We start from the raw sequence: 17898 nt of genomic DNA on the forward strand, positions 1-17898 counted from the left end.
TCTGGTTGATTCAGTAGCAATCAAGCTAAATCAAAGCCCTGATTACTCTTGAAAAAACTGACAGTGACTGCCATCAAGCATGAGCCTAAGTCGGTGGTGTACATGACGCATTCACATGACAAAGCTCTTCTTTTCAATACTCAGTATGACAGGTTATAATGTACTCTAAATTGTGAGCGGCCGTTTGAATAGAATTTTATTTTGACAAAGTCAGACATTTACAGTATTTACTCGTGTAATTTGCGCCCGCACTTAGATTGTGCACCCCAAAAAGTTCAAACATTTAACCGGATTAAAAAAAAAATACTCGCATATTTTGCGCACTATGCTGAGCCAGACCACCAGCATGTATACGCGGGTGCGAACTCTGCGCCGTTTACCCGGCTTGCTCGCGCTGGCGGTCGCTATCCCGGACGAACAGCTGCGCGCGCCCCAAATCCAAAACTCTACCGTACCGTTTGCTATACGGTTTGCCGCTAGTCAGCCGGGCCACAAGCAAGGGCCCCGTTTTATTGCCCGTTATCTCCTCCCACTGCTGACTTCGCGATTGAATCTTTGCGCGTTTATTGCTTTGAGCTAAGCACGTGCCGTCATGCCACCCCGCGGGGAGCTACATAGCGTGGGCGGGGCGGACGAGTCAACCTTTTTGTTTGCCAGCGAGGGGTGCCAACCTTTTTTTTTTAGGACGTGTTCGGATGACTCGCTTGCGCGTAAATTGCGCACCCTCTATTTGGAGCCCTAATTAAAGAAAAAACGTGCGCAAATACGTACGGTGCTCTATATGCCTTATGCAACTTCTTCATGATCTCCTTTGTAAACGAACTATAGTTTTAAGGAATCACAGTGCTCTCTTAGTTATAAAACAGTGACACTTCCCAGGCGCTATGGCCGAAATAACAACAAAAATATGCACCGCCATACAGATTACTGCTAGGCGCAAACATTTGCACACTACAAGTAATAACATCAAATGGAAATGATGCCCCAAAGAAACTGTGGTGTGCTCGATGCTATAGATGACAAGTATCTCTTTTTATTTTATTCTAATGAGGGAGTGCGTAAGCTAATAAATAAATAATCATGTACAGTAAGCAGAATTTCATCAGAGCCATATATAAACCGCAGCCAGTTTAGCAGTAATGACACAATTACTTTTTATCAGTTCGGGAATACTGTAGCCGCGCTACTCGATCATAACGTCTAGCTAAAGCCATTTATTCGCAAATCATTCTATTTCTTGCATGAACACCTACAACGTCATATTGAAAGCATACATGCAGTCAAGCTATACACCTTCTCAATAAGAGCATTTCTTTCCAATATCTTGAGAATGTATCGAGGTGGTTCCTCACCTGAAGGGGGACGGCATCCGAACGTAAACGAACTACGAGCGGCGACATCCGATCGAAGTGCTCGGGCAGAAAATGTTTTGAACATACGCAGGTCCATTTTGCTGGTTCCCAGTCGCTTTGGCCTGGTCTAACGGCCTTAGTCCACTGCCTCCTTCGCTCTGGATCTTTCGGAAACCTGTTTGAAAACAATTATTCACTGCACTCGGACAAAGAGCCACCAATAAGGCCGGGGCGGTACGAATACCACGTTCACGCCGTGTCGTGCGTTATGTTCTGCGAGCATGCATTTTACTCATTACGCAGTCAATTAAATACGAAAACAAAATGCAGTATACTTACGGGTGGAAAGTGACGCCCGGTTCTTGTCCTGGCGTGCGCGACCAACATCCAGGAACGCAGCAGCTGGGCATCGCAGCGTCTTTGTTGTCAATGGGAGCAGAAGTCTCACTTTCCGCCGTGTCTGACAGCTGCCGACAGCCTGGCGCGGCGCGAAATCGTCTGCTCGCGCCGCTCGCGGTGATCTTCGCGGCGCTCGCATGCCATTGGCTGAGAAAATGGCCAAGTGTCATGGCGGAGCCCTCGCTTCCGGCTTCAAAAAATGTGACGTAGCAGCCTCTCCTCTTTTCCTTCTTTCCTCCATGGTGTAGGGTGAGCGCGCGCGTCGGGGCGAGCAGGTTTCTCGCACGCGCCGCGCCTCTGAGGGTTGGAAAACGCTAACCAAACCAAGTGTAAGCACACGGGAGCGTAAGCGGTTGATGGGATTCAAGCTAAAAAAAAACACGTTTCACAAAACGCACAATTCGGTTTAATAGAATGAATGCAGTATGTTTAATCAAAGGGGAAGTGCGAGTGGGGGTAAGGCTTTTTGGCCAACAGAAAGTACGATAAAGTGCGTATTCAATTGCAGTGGCAACAGATAGGCACTGTCACAGATAGCCAGCAACAGATAGACACTGTGTAGGCTTCACCTACACAAATTAACTTTGAGTGTGATAGAGTAGCACGTTTTATACTTGCCAAAGCGGCAGGATATCAAACTTACAGCTTTTGAGTATATTAGTACGGAAACAGATAAAACACTACGCTATTATGAATCCATTTCAGCCTGTAATTTATATAAATTTTAAAAGTTCCAAGTAAAGAGAACTTGTTGCGATTACGGCTGAACGTGTCCATGCTTTTGGTCTTTTCGCTTAAAGCCTAAAAATCCTTCGTGTTTTTTGGAAGTATTTTCGCCCAGGCAAAATCATAATGCTCTGCTTCCGAAGGTGCTCGCAGAGCTTTGGGCTCCTCATTAGCAAACATTCCACAATCCAGGCATCATCATAAGGCATGCCTCTCAGAGACTTTCGTCTTACGGCCAGGAAACAAGCTCTCACAGCTAACTGCTGCTTCTTCGGGAGTGACTGCATTTTTGCCTCAAGTTTTTCTTCGCTCAGTGCATTGTTTTGCTCCTTCATTTGAGTCACATGTTGCTGAGCATTGGCCACGCTTTTCTTTGTCTTTCTCAAAGCACGAGAAAAAAAAGACGAAAGATCCTTGCAGTGACAAAAAAAAAATTCTTGATTTTTTTTTGTCACTGCAAGGATCTTTCGTCTTTTTTCTTTTGTACATGTTGTTCTGCGAGAGCTTCCGTAAATATTTGCACTGCAAGCAAGACTCTGCTTTTCTATCGGTGGTCAGCAAGCATTTCTCTGCAAAGTGCATACTTCTGTATGAAGTGTGCTAGCCTGCAACAGAAATCATGCCGCATCCATTACAAAGGCCACGCAGAGCCATTTCTTAGATTAATCTGCCTCATGGCGGGATGTAAGCACGCGCTTTTCCTTTTCTCTTCCTCGGAAGTAAATTGTGGCAATTACAGAACCGTGCTCACGCAAAGTTTTTACGAAAGTCACCATTCTTTCGATGAATTGTTTCAAGAAGTCACCAGTTTCGGTCTCGCAACAGACATAAGTTAAAGCGCCATTTGACGCAGCAGGCAACTTCATCCGTGTCACCGGAATCAGAATTCCATCGAACGGGTGCCGAACATCACTTGGGCACGGACACTGCAGTATCGCTTCGCTATCACACACCGGTCCTGTAGCAATGTCTGTCTGCTCGGAATCGGATCGCCTCTGGAGTTCCTCTGATGCGCCTCCACGAGCGACGCAATGAGGGTCAACCCGCGCATCATCACCGTCGACTGCAGAGCACAACTCAGGATCCACCAGCTGAACATTTCGCTTCCGTTATTTAGGTGCCGGTCCTTGGTCGCAAATGTTTCGCACCTTCTTTTTCACCGTCTTTTTAGGCACACGATGAGGTGGATAATTTTCGAATACTGTAGGGACAGCATCGGGCTTCAGGCGTGAGTTCATTCACGACGCCGTTCACCGTAATCTTGAAAAGATGTTTCGATGCATTCGTTCCCGAAATGTTTTCATCTTATTTTCCCATTCAGCATGCCGTGCTGGGTTCGCCTGTGCAGTGAACAAAGATACCTTTTCTTCACTGATAACCGCTTCGACACAATGGAACAAAACACGTCCTCTCTTTGCATTGCCGCTTAGCCTTTAACATTTCAGGGTGTTTTGCTCACGTTTAGCGTATTCCAGCTTCACAATCCAAGAGATGATGTCTGTCAAACATTGATTTCACACGAGCAATCGCGCGAGGCTGCCGTATCGGCGCGACAGCAGACGACAGGAGACCGGCGGCTTTCGCGCACCCTCCCGACCGGCAGCGCCCCTTGCGGCCTCTCCGCGCGGGCATCGCGGCGGGGGCCTCGCCCTCCCGTACGAAACGCGCGCGCTGCGCACACTAGCCAGTATATTATAGAACGACTACTGCCGAAGAGACGAGTTGGGGCCCCTGCTCTCCTCTGGTCGTGACGTCACGCTGTCACGTGGTCGTGCGCCGCAGCTGCGCCGGAGCGAAGGAACGACCTCCGCCGACGGCAGAAAAGTGCTAGCAGTATTGCTTTGGCCATAAAACCTCGCCAAATCCTAGAAGGCTGCCCTCACCTAGCCGCTGGAAGTACCACATGTGCCATGGAGGGGTGGCAAAAGCCACTCGGTCGTATGTTTTCTACATCGATCTGCCGGGTACCCCCCCCCCCCCCCCTCCTCCCCCCAACCGGGGATCTTCAGCATGCATTCGTGTCGCAGAGAACACAACTAAATTGGTGAATGGTTGGGTTGTGGAAGGGAAATGGCGCAGTATCTGTCTCACATATCTCGGTGGACACCTTAACCACGTTGTAATGTTGTGGTTGTTGCGACTGAGAGAAGGTTAAAAAAGAAAGTGCATGGGCCTGCCGACTGGCTTGAGCCGAGCCGCCAGCGCTGCCACGAGCAGATAGAGAGAGAGTTAAAAGATAAGTGGAAAGGGTGAAAGAAGAGAGACGCGCCGCAACAACCGCGTCCGCCGAAGCAAAGACGCTGGCTGAAACAACAGATACCCCTCCCGTACTATGGTGAACGAGGAAATAAAATGGTGGCGGTAGTCGTCAACCACCAGGGAGAACACATAACGAGCCTCACGGCCAGGGCATCAAATGTAGCCGAGGCGGAGGAGATAGCGATAGCCCTAGCAATGAGGGAGGGGGATAGAAAGGGGAGACCCTTGAATATCTTAACAGACTCACAAGAAGCGTGTCGAAACTACACAAAAGGAAGGCTAGGCAAAACGACACTCAGGATCCTCAGCGAGGGGACACCCTCGGGGAGGAGAGAGAAACATAACATAATTTGGATACCAGGCCACGCGGGGGTCTGGGGCAACGAAAGGGCGGACGAACTAGCTCGAGGGCTTACTATCCGAGCTGGGGGGTCACAAGCCCCGGAGGAGCTCTGGACTAGCCTAGGGGCTGGGTACTCTGAAACACTAGGTTTATACAGGGGGCTAAGATACAAATACCCCCCACCACACAAAGAGCTAAGCAAGGAAGAAGCCGCAAAATGGCGGAAGCTACAGACAGGCTCCTTCCCCAACTTATATATACTAAGCAAGATGTTCCCGACACAATACCGCGCCACATGCCCTTGGTGCGAAGCGAGGCCAACACTATACCACATAACATGGGAATGCGACAGAAACATATCGTTCCACAAACACGACACACCAAGTGCGGAGCAATGGGAGAGCCGGCTCACCAGCTTCGAGCTAGAAGCCCAAAGGGCACTCATAGCACACGCAAGCGAGGTGGCCAGACTCAGTGGAGCCCTGGACTAGGGGACCACCCAAGGCTAAGGAGGTAACCTCAAGACTTGAAGAGAAGACTTGAAGAAGACCTCCACCGCAGGCTAAATCTTAGAAATCAATAAAGTTTCTACTCACTCACTCCCGTTGAGACTACATACGCCGTAACGGAATGGAGGAAGGTGAAGTGAAAGAAGAAAGACAGAAAGAGGTGCCGTAGTAGAGGTCTCCGGAATGATTTTGACCACGGGGGGGGGGGGGGGGGGGTGCTCTTTAGCGTGCACTGACATCGCATATCACTCGGGTGTGGGCGTTTCGCCTCCATCGCAACGCAGCCGCGCAGCCGGCGGCGGCGGCAACTTTTCGTATCAGGATAGCGTAGTTATTTTAGGGGTCACCACGACACTGTCTTGTCATCTGTTGGAGACCACGACACACTAGTCATATGCAATTTGACTCTGTCAGAGTTCTTTCGGTCTTGTTTGAGTCTTGGTAATTCTATCACAAAGGTGAGGCAGAGCGCCTTGAAGGCGGCCACGTGAAGGAAACCAGGGGAAGGTCTAAGCGTTGTCTGGTGGAAAAGGACAATAGGCTGCTCACAAAAATGAAAGCATTGCACAGGGGGAAATTTTCGCTCAACATAAATATGCACTATATAGGAACTTTAAAGCGAGGGCTTTACTGGCCTATACTCAAGCCAAAGTCATCGCGCCGGAATTTGACCAAGTGGAGAAGCGGTGGTGGTGTGGCAGCCACGTGAAATCTCGTCCCTCAGTCACTCTTTTATCTCTCTCCTTAAGGCACGGTTCAGGTGTCCACCGCCATGTGAGAATAAAAACTGCTCTATTTCCTTTCCTCAAAAAACAATTTTCAATTTCCTCTTTCTTCCTTTCTTCTTTCACTCCCTCCTGTATCCCTTCGCTTACTCGTGGTTCGGGTGTCCACCAAGATGTGAGTGTTACTCCCCATTCATTTCCTTTCCTCAAGACCAAACAAAACAAGTGGGCCGCCGGCGTTCATTCCGTTCATTGGCATTGGCGTTGACAACGTTGTAGAGTCCGGTGATTTTGACGAAGGAAAGGTGCACAGCTGGCTCCCTGGGTCAATGGACACCTCAATCTCGCTCTCATGTAGTACGTGGCGTTGGTGTTTTACGGTTTATAGATCCCAAAGCGGCTCAGGCTATGAGCGACGCCGTAGTGAAGGGCTCCGGAAATTTTGACCACCTGGTTCTTTAACGTGCACTGACATCGCTGTGGCATTCGGCTCGCAGCCTTCGGGCTGCGGCCGTGTATCTGTTTTTTCAGCCAGCGTCCGTTCCGGCGGACGCGGTCGTTGCGACGCGCGTCTTTACTCCCTCTTTTACTCTGTCCTCTTATCTTTGAACTCTCTTCTTGCACGGGGCAGCAGTGGTGGCTCGGCAGGAGCCAGTTGGCAGGCCCGTGCACTTTTCCTTTTCATCCTTCTCTCAGTCGCAACCGCAACCAACCAACAGTACACTGGCCTCTAGAATTTCGCCTCCATCGAAATTAGACCACTGCGGTGTACCGGAAGAGATTTCGGGAGTACCGGAACATACGGTTTTGCCTGCGGGCTATTCCGCGGTGGTGGTGTTCGCGGCCAGAGCGGTGGTCAAGCTAGCGTAGCAGTGTTGGCCCTGAATGCAGGATCCAAACCCCGCTAGAAACCCCACAAAAGATAGCTTAACTTCTGTGTCATTTCCCGATGGTGTTTCCTGTATTGTCAGACATGATCTGACGCCACAAGCATCACCTTATGATCAAAAATTGTTTTTGATGCGAAATTATTTCTTGCCTCATCAGTGGCACAGACAGGATGTGTCACGCTTTCACCAATCCAGAATCCAATCCACAGCCATCCAACAAACCAATCCATAATCCCATAAGCTTAACCATAATCTACAATATAATCCAGAATAAAACAAGGAAAGAACTGTGAATAAAGAAAAGAAAAGAAGAAATGGATCTAGGAGGGAGAGAGAAAGGAATTTTAATGAGGGAAAGGGAATCGGACACTGGCCTGCGGGGTGCACGACGGTGACGACTCCACGGCACCACGACGGTTCGATGTTTTCAACTGAATAAAGGGGCGTCTAGTGAATGCTCAGTTGCCCTAGTACATTACTAATTATGAGCATATGTCCCAATTAACCGAATACAAAAGTGCGTTTCCGGTAAATTTACTTCTTGCTTGGCGTGTCGTATCGCCATCGTGTGTCACCCAGTCCAAACCTACCTCGCAATGTACGACGCTGGCTCAGCAGGTCGCGCAAATGTAGTATCGTTAGTATCGCGGCGGGCGCCAGCTCGGCCACTTAGCCATGCCCCTAGACGCAAATACAGGTGGTGGAGAGCGCACAGCTTTCGAATTTCCGCACGCAAGGAGACTTAAAGGGATACTAAACCAAACTTTTGAAGCTGCTCTTTTACATGTAAACAAGAGCTTGGCTACTAAAATTGATAAATGCGACGAGCATTTCAGAGAAAAAGGGCGAATAGCACGTTGTTTTAGAGCGCCGCTCTTTGGCGTCCGTTCCTGGGTTTCGCGTCGGCGTCGGCGTCGGCCTCGTAACCAGCTCCGCCCCCAATGTCACGCTTTTCAATTGGTCGAAATGCTCGTGACGTCACAGTGCGCGAATTTCAAATGGGGCCAATTGTACTTTGGCTAGTAACCATGCAACCAATCAAAGGGATCGTATAGTGATGCTGCAACTAAGTTGGACTGAGTTTAGTTAATTAATTAGCCTAATTAATATAGAGGAGAATGAAGAGGTCAGAAGAAAAGAAAAAAAAGACGCGCGCCGCAGCGACAACAGCGTCCGCGGAAGGAAACGCTGCTGAAAAAAACAGATAAGTACGAAGCCGCGTTCCCTCCACCACCACGCACTTCTCCACTCAGTAAGACGTTGCTCGTTTCATATACGTTGTGTCGAACATCCTAGACAGTTCCAACAATTGACAGGTTAATGACAGAACACGATGGATAGAAATACAATAATATAAATATGAAATAGCCTAATTAACCTTTCTAGTTAGACCGCATAAATCAATAAAACCGAGAACAAAATTGGTCGAGTTGGGGAATCGAACCAGGGTCTCCGGAGTGCGATACGAGCACGCTAGCCACTCCGTAATGCCAGCTGAATGGTTTGGAATGAACAAAGGCGCGTCTAGCTAATACGGCGTCTTCGTTCACTCCCATCTTCCCCCTTTCCCTTACGGCGAGGTGCAGGTGTCCACCCAGATATGCGAGAGAGAGAGATAAATTTCCTTTCCTAAAAAAATAAATTTACCGTCCAGCAAGGCGTACAGCCGAATTGGCGATGGCGTTCTGTGGACTCCCTGGCAGCGTTGCAAGACGCTGTCGCGTTCCACTCTTACAGTTGAAGCTTAACATGTTAACCACACATCAGTAACACACGCAGACAGCCAATGGACGCGTCATTCGCTGGCAGCACTTGATTCATCATTCACAACCACATTCTTAACGTACGCTCCCTTGCCGCACATGCCAAGGACGTACACCACGATCACATTCTGCGCCATTCCTCTGTACTTTGCTTTGCTGAAACCTGGATGGATCCCGAAGAGCCTCTCGAAATCATAGATTTCCTATACTGCTGTGGTGCTCGCAGAGACCACAACAGAGCGGCGGGAGTCGCTATCTACTTGCGCACAGGTCTCTCTGCAATACCAGTCGAAATGTTTGGCACGTCACATGAAGTTGGCGAACTGTGCGCCGCAAAGTTGCCCAACGGCTTGCTGGTAGTAGCTGCCTACTTCGCCCCTACCGCACTCACGAAAGACGTCGGGCACTTCCTGCAACTCGCATTAACCGTCCATCGATCCACACCGATGTTAGTAGTGGGGGACTTTAATGTTGACATAAAGACAAACAGCAATTTCCTAACACTTATGCGGGAGAACATCCCGTTCCTCTCGCTCGTAACGCGTCCCACGGCTGTGACAACCTCGCGAGGCACTTGTATAGATCTCGTCTTTGAGAATCAAGCATTGGTGTACCAAGTCGAACATATATCAGTCTATTTCTCCGACCACAAAGCTTCCTTCATGACTGTCAAGAACTGTTAGTGGAGTCTTTGTTAAAGGAATACGTGTGAAAAATAAAAAAAAATTCTGTGATAGCGCATACATGTGTTGCTCGATTTCTTTGCCTCAATCTATCGAAAAGGTGAAACAGCTTATTTGCTGCGCTCAAATTTCGCATTAGGAAGTAACGTAATCGTCGGTAATTTTTTTTTCGTGGCTATTTCCGTATCGTTGCACCTGGCGGCCGCCTGTGGAAGCAACGACTAGACGTCATAACACCCGGGCGCCCACTGCTCCCCCAGGAGCAGGATTGCCATCGCTACTCGCGAGTTTTGCCAGTCTTGGTCGGCAGCGTCGGACTGGGAGCCTTATCGCTTGGTCTACCCAAACTGCAGTGCGACATCGGGCTTCGAGTTACGCGACCGGATGCCTGTCGGACGAGGGTGTCATGACGTCACGCTATTCACCTCGCGCCGACCGGTAGGGCTTGGCGCGCGCTCATAAAACATCGAAAATAAAACCATCCGCTGAAAAATATGTGAAGTGACGACTAGATTTCGGTACAATCACATTCCGAGAATCTATTTTCAGCGTTTTTGTTGAATATTAAGATTTTGCTTCTGTATCCCTTTAAGTGCACTTCATAATTTTCTAGCCTAGCGGTACCAATTTCCCTGCGTCTGCACGAATTATCTTGAACAGGAAGAGTGGAGTTGCGTAAGTAACCACGTGACGTACCACGTGTCTCACAGCTGTTTCAGCCGCGTGTTCCGCTGTCCCGCGGCCGCTGCGCTCTGCCTATCCATTGTCTCGCTATGGACGAAGGAAGTCAGCTATAGCCGACGTCGTTGAGAGCGGGTACTCTCAAATGTCGGACCGAGTCTGATCATCCGGTCGACATTGCCAACCGTGCGAGGGATTTAACAATGTATAGGGGGGAGGGGGTGAAATCATTTATTGGGGCTACGGAGGGACAGGAGGTGTGCTTGGATGAGCCTGCAAGGGGCCGGTCCTTAGTAGCACTAGGTGGAGGTCCCTAGTTTGGGACCCCAGTGGCTGTGTCCGCCGCGCGGGCGCGTTTAAACCAATAAACCAATAAATAAAGCCTGTTGGGCCTGCAAGTTGCGGCAGCCGAGCAGGGTCACCTCCCACTCCTCTCGGGTTGGTTTGGGTAGAGGGGGAATAGCCGGGTTGGAGGGGCAGGCCCACATCATGCGAGAGGTGTTCGAAGACACGCGGCACTGCAGCAATAGGCCGCAGCGTGATTTGACGCTTCTTATGAAAGCGTGAATTTCGCTTGCACAAACAGGGTTAGCTGAGCTAAGCAGCAGCCATTTTTTTCTTGATGGCCTTGTGCCTGCGGTTGCAGGGAGAGAAGACATCGAAAGACAATTGGCTGTACTCCGCAAGCAAACCTGTAATTGCAAATCGCTGCAGCTGCGCTGCACACTTAAGCAGCTGCTGTCCTACGACCTCAACCGTAAGGTGACTGACTGCCTTGCTTATATGGAGCCAGTTGTTATCTGTTTGGCAGAAAAGCCGCATCTTCCTGATGGTAGGCGTTAACAAACGCCGTATTGGCTAATAATATAGTACTGACTTAAGGCGCGCCAGCTTTGGAACTGTACGTATCTTGGCCTTCTTTGCAGGTCACATGTAACGCACTGGCAGACGTGCTGCCCACGTTCAAGGAGTCGATAATGAGGCCACACGCCTGCCACGCCAATGAGTGCATATGCCAGATCTGGCAGCAGAAGACAACGGGCAACAAATTGTGAAGTCAAATACTGAACAAAGAAGCATCAAAACTATTAGGGATGTTCCCAATCTTGTTTATAACCACCTGCTGCAAAAACAATGATGTCGGCAGAGTTTGCACAGCAACGAATTGCTTTACTATTGTGCGCGTAAACTTCCGCTGGTGCGAAGACCGTCATCCAAATACACCAGACAAATTTGCCACTTCAGGCCTGGCGGCACTGTATCTACTACTCGCTGAAACGTCGCTGGTGCGGAACAGAGGTCAGATGGCATCACCTTGAACTCGAAGAGGCCATCAGGAGTGATGAATGCAGTCTTCTCGCGATCTCCTTCATCGACCTCAGTTTGCCAATAGCCGCTCTCGAGGTCCATCGATGCGAAATACTTGGCGTTGCAGAGCCGGTCCAGTGTGTCGCAGATGCGGGGTAGGGGGTAGACGTCCTTCTTCGTTATGCTTTTCAAGCGGCGGTAATCGACGCTGAATCGGAGTGTGCCGTCTTTCTGCTTCACTTCTCGGCGGTTGTCGAACATAATTCCCGCCGCTCTCGGCTGTGCTCAGTCTAAAGCTGATAGCGAACTTTCGAGATACGACGTACAAAGCTACCACAACATTTTGGAACAGCGCAGAATCTGCTCCGCCTGGATGCGATCAGTCGAGATAAATCTGGGCTCGTCTTGCATCACAAACAAAGTGCTAAAGCCGTGTGCCGGCAGCTTTGAACAATGAACAGACAGAACACAGTCTCACGGCAATAAGAACAATAACGAAAGCTCTCCCAGAGCATTAAAGGCAGGTGGGCGACGCGCCTCGGAGGTGAGAGCACTCTCGGTTCAACGCCCTCCAACCTTCGTTTATGACCAGCGTCTTCCTCAATGCAGCTCAGTGAAACATTTATTTTAACAACAGTCAGTTCTACATGTAGCACCAGGGCTGTCATTATAGGCATAAAATCTTGCCACTAGCGAAAGTTAACTTATGGAAAATCGGCGGCCTTATTGAAATCTAACCACCTCTTCGTACTTTACAAATCGAGCAACAAAGCCCTATCAATTTAACCGCAGGTACAAAGACCGACACCACCTCTGTAGTGCTATGCTTTCTGAGCGCAAGCAACTTAAATCAAACGAGAAGGGAGTTGCGCTGTTTACTGTACAAGCACCACGTAAGCGCTATTGCAGTTGTGCGCACAAGAAGGAGTTTACACGTGGGAACAGGACTCAGGCGCATTCAGGCAACCGAACATGGGCCGCGAATAAGAGTACCCTCGCCTGTCGTAATCTGAGCTTTCCTACAGATATTTACCAATCGCTCAACGTTTCGAGCATGGCTAGGTGCCTTTATACCCCGGATATCCAGACTTCATTGCTATCCTTTAGGCTGCTATAATGCATAGTATTATGTGGAACAACTTGATCAAACTAACGCCCATTCGATCAAAGGTAGTGTGCGGCAAGTAATAAAGGCTGTACCACTAAAATCATAAGGACGAAAATGTTAAACCAGCAAGACACATGCCGCCTCAGAAATTTGATCTGTGTTCACTAATATGATGGCTTGTCTGCAGAACCACGTGGGGCCTATCTTACGAGCCCCACCACCGCTGCCTCGGCACAGTAAGTGGTTTTCGGTGACAGTGTTTGTGGCCTGCAGGAGCGTCGTTTTAACTGCCTAGCCGTCGTATGGAGTGGCAAAACACATGGAAAAACACCATAATTTCACAGTTCGGGCGTGTTGCGTTCTTCCAAAGTCCTGTTTATGTAGCGCCATTCGTTCAACTGAAACTACGACCAACCAGCCCAAATATTCACTGTTCTCATGCAGAATGAGATTGTTATTCGAAGGGGAGGATGGATGTAATAGTTTCACAAAGTGGGCATTATTGTTTTCAGATACAGTTGTATCTAAACACAAGCACAAGGAAAGTGGCGGCTTCTAGACGCCATGGAACATGAACTAGCAAATGGCTATGAGTCGAGAAATTCTTGTGCAGTCTACAAGATATGATGAAAAATAAACAATGAATAAATCAATCAATCAATCATTATTGTATGGAAACAAAAGACAACTTCTTTCATAGTAAACATAAATTTTGTGGCTCCATCTGGTAATGCCGATGTTTGTGCTACGTCAGCAAAATAGGCAATAAATACCGAGGAAATTCATTTTCAAAATATCCCCGCCCATATTTTTTTTCCGTTCACCCCCTATTCATGCCCATTTCTTCCCCTTGACTTCCACTACGATGTCATAAATTCGCGTTCGTTCCCCGACTCAAAGGTACGTCGAAAACTTTAAGAGCTGAAATTGCCTTGTCTCTAGCCGTTGGAACTGCCATATTGACCTCTCTATGCCTCGCTGTGTTAGCCTCAATTTAAGCTCAGCATTTTCGTTCACCTCCACGTTTCTGACCCATAGGTTACTACCGGTAAGGTACAGCTTTGTACACACGCATGTTTCTCTTGAGCGATACTAATAAATTGCCACTCATGATATAGAGTGCTTTTCACTGCACTCCGAGCCATTCGGATTCTCCTAGCTATTCCCCTCTCGTGGTCAAGATCCGCGGTAGTTACCTGCCCGAAGTATATGTATTCCCTTAACCCTTGTAATGATTCGCCATCTGTCCTAAACAGCTGTTTCCTTCCAAGACACTTAAAGATTATTTTTGTTTGCTGCATATATTTTTTTTTTGAGCCAGCTTTCTGGTTTGACTGCCTGCCATTGATCATGCTTTATAACTCGCTCCCTGAGGTACTTAGCAGGGAAATTCCACCAGCGAATCGCAGATTACAAGGAATTCTCCATGACCTCGGATCTCCAACGTTTCCAGCTATATATACCTCCTGTAAACACGCTGTAAATATCATCAGTGGGGCTGTGTTTCCATGCCTGACATCCTCTCTATTTGAATCTTGTTTTCTGTAGTAAAGACTATAGCGCCTGTAAAGCCGCTAAAGCTGTTTTTCTGGCTCGTTTCTTACAAGAATGAGGTAATCGTCCACCTATCTATGAACATTTAGTACGCCGTTCTGTAATTCTGCAATCGCCTTGTCAACTCTGCTAAGCAAGAAGTCGCTTAGCAGAGGTGCCACGCGAGAACTAATACCTATCCCAGAACGCTGCACAAACACACCTTCATTCCAGGCAACGATGTTTGACTTGAGATACATGCACAACACCTCAAGAAAAGCATCACAGACACAACATGCACGTTAGGGAAAAGCAGCTAGTCATTTTGATCCGTTATACGACCTCTCACAAACCTCAGCAAACCCTCATGACGAATCAAGTAATGATCCACGACGTCTTCAAGCGGTTCTTTGAATACAAAGGAAGAGGCTTCTGTATGTAGCTAAATAGTACAATCTACCGAGTTCTCCGCTCAGAAACTATGGAACGAACGGAAAACCTATTTAGTGTCCTTTGGCGTCAAAATATATTTCAAGCGTATTGCGTAACGCTTTCTTAACGCAGTCGCACAAACTGCCAAGACTAACCTTTTCAGAAGGGCGAGGGCACATCTCTTGACTTTCGCGGTATTCTCTAGCATCTGTAGAAAATTCTCAGAGATGGCTGCCACAGCCTTGTCCGAGAACACTTTCTCAGTCATAACAGCAGAACAGCCTTCTTTTTCAGCGATCAGCGGTCTCGGGTTCTCAGATGCCAGGTAGTTCACTAGTGATCCAAACCTTTTTGGTGTCTTTAGCTCGCCAAGGCAACTTTGAACAACAGAGAAGCGCTAAGGAATGCATTCATTGCTGGCGTTGCCCTTCATGTACCTGACAAACCATAGCCCTTGAAAAAGCCAACTCGTCAATTGGCAGCAATCTTGGCTCAAAACAGAATTTTGGTCGTAGTTCCAGTGACTTGCGCTAGCGTGCCTCTACGTCTGCGTCGTAGAGGCACGCTACCGCTTGCGGCGAACCCATAAAAAATGCGGCGAACCTTCTTGCGTAAGCAAACCTTCATTATTTCTGGTTAGCCGCGAAATTGGCATCCTGAAGAGGACGTGTTCCTAAAAGCAATATATGAATCAGTAATGAACGAGTGTTTTTTTCTGGTTGTTTCTTTTTCCTTTTGTGGGAAAAAGGTTAAATGCACGCGTGCTTAAAAAATCACCCGTGGAATGTCAGCACTCGTGTTGTAGTCTTTGTTCTGTCTGCATCTTCTCAGCGCTGTTTGGATAATAATTGACCATTTAAAGCCCTGTTTTGGGCATCGACTTGAAACCTACAGATTCGCGTGCAAGAAAGCACACACAGTATCAATGAAACAGTTAGCGAAAAATAAAAACATGCGGTATTGTTTGCTCAAGCACGCGATAGAGACAAGATACAAAGTGGTACATAACGCTCCGTTCTTGTTTGCACAAAATTTTCAAATAGACTTTGTTTGCAAACAAACAAAAGGCATGGCGAGAAAGTGGCACACATCTGTACCACTGTCCTAGAATAGATTAAGCAGTGGCTGAATATAAAATGTCGCAGTTGGGCGTTCTAAGCCTCCAGTCTTAACTCCTTTTGATATGGAAGTGGCTGTTTGCACTGCTACATTTCAAACTCGTCTTTAACGCTACCATGCGGCGTCGCAGGTTAGGCAGGCACGCGGCACCTCGGTGGCAAGGAAGAAGACGGTTTCGTATTTAAAGTTCCCATGGAATGTTCGATCATGTAAGACAAGGCGGTGTGAGGTGTCCATGACGCTTCTGCGATGCAGAATCCCCCACCTCAACTTGTACTTATGCAGATGCGGGTTCGCTACGAGTAACCTTTGTAACACATGTGGAGAAGTTGAAACAATTGACCATTATCTCCTCTCTTGCCGGCGGTTCGCATTTCAGAGAAAACAGTATTTGGAAGACCCTCTTTCGAGGTTAGGACTCCCTTTGTCTTTACCAGTTTTGGGGCGCTATGCCGGAAGGCCCGAGTTTGGCGCTCGCCCGAGTTTCATCCGAGTTTGCGATGACGGCAGTCAGTGAACGAAGATAGCGCGGAACGTGCGCAGGCAGCGGACAATAAAATGTAGAGACAAAGCCACGTAAAGGCGATACAAGCGCACCCTGCGCGCCTGTTTCACACTTCAAACACAATACACTGCGCAATACCAGGCCGCAGCGCTACCTGAAGTTATCAGCGCGATGTCAGCAATCGCGAAATCGTGACTTCTCTCCTATCTATCTGCACACTCACCGCTAGCTGTTTGACACGCCTTTTCGGGCGGGTCAAAGGCGTGTCTTCTCTTTCAGGCTCTATCTGTCTCTCCATTTCCGAAGACGAACAGTGCGCACTAGGTGCACTCTTGTATCAACCCTTTCTCTTCTCTCGAATACGTTAAAAGGCAACAGATAATATTACGAACATTTTGTTCATTTCCAAATTTATTTTAAAATCTGAATCCAATGAAGCGTTGTTGAAAAGTATAGCTTTAGGAAATTAACAAAGATTTCACACTTTCTGCCGCTAGTGGCGATACTGAGACCATTGCTTGCAGCGTGGCTTGCATACGAACTAGAGCGGCAGCCCACCGTGCCGAAAACGAGAGCTCCTGCGCTGACACGCCGCCGGTAGCGCTGCCTTCGACTGGAAAGACTGGGCAACTACTACACGCTGAATCTAAATTATTTTTCGTCCATTGCGATAATATATTTTATTATGTCGTATATCGAAATATAACAGTCATGCATCTTCTGGCTTGAATAATACACAACAGCAAAAACTGAACTGCGGTGCACCCCCCCCCCCCCCCCCCCCGCGTCACTGCTGCTCTCTGCAGGGACCTCAGGTGGAGTTCTCCGCTGCTACGGCCGCTGCCGCACCCCCCTATGGCCAACCGTTGCGTTTAGTACGCTCTTGGCGAATCTCAGCGGTAGAAATTGGCCGTGCGAGCGGCTGTGATGCGGTGTGAGAAAAAAATTGCTGTTTGGCTGTATTCAATGATTCATTACGTATGCCTGTTGTGTGTGACGACTATTTAGTGTTCTGCGGATGCGAAGAGCGTGCTACCCAGCGACACAACTCATCCTATGTCATCAGACGCTGACTAAAAGCTGTGAAGGTGGTGGCGCGCGTATCGGCGTAGTATTTGTTTACATCGTGCACTTCAAGGTTTTGCGGACTGGTTTTGTCACTAACGTCGATCGCCGTTGTATACCGCAGTCACATCGCAATAATATCGTTCGGGCAGATGAGGGATCCTGTTTGTAATAATGGAATCGGACTTATAACAGAGAAAGGTGTTACGGTTGCGAAGTACGCAGTGCTTGCGTGCTGGAAATTACAAACTCTTTATTGCACTGGGTCTAGAACAACGACCGTTTGTCGATCCCGGATGTGTTTGACACATTGATGCTGAGCTTTATCACCGATAAAAGCACGGCCAAGCCAAACACCTGTGGTGCCATGTTGTTGGAGTAGGACGTGCTCCAAGCACCGTTTCGTCATCGTGGTCCGTGTTTGACGCCTTGCAAGCAGGTGTGACGCGCCGTCAGCGTTGTGCTGTGTCTTACGTGGTTGCAACAGGCTATAGTGTT

Source organism: Amblyomma mixtum, chromosome 2, assembly GCF_055824585.1.
Source record: "Amblyomma mixtum isolate Tamu chromosome 2, ASM5582458v1, whole genome shotgun sequence".
Taxonomy (NCBI): Eukaryota; Metazoa; Arthropoda; class Arachnida; order Ixodida; family Ixodidae; genus Amblyomma; species Amblyomma mixtum.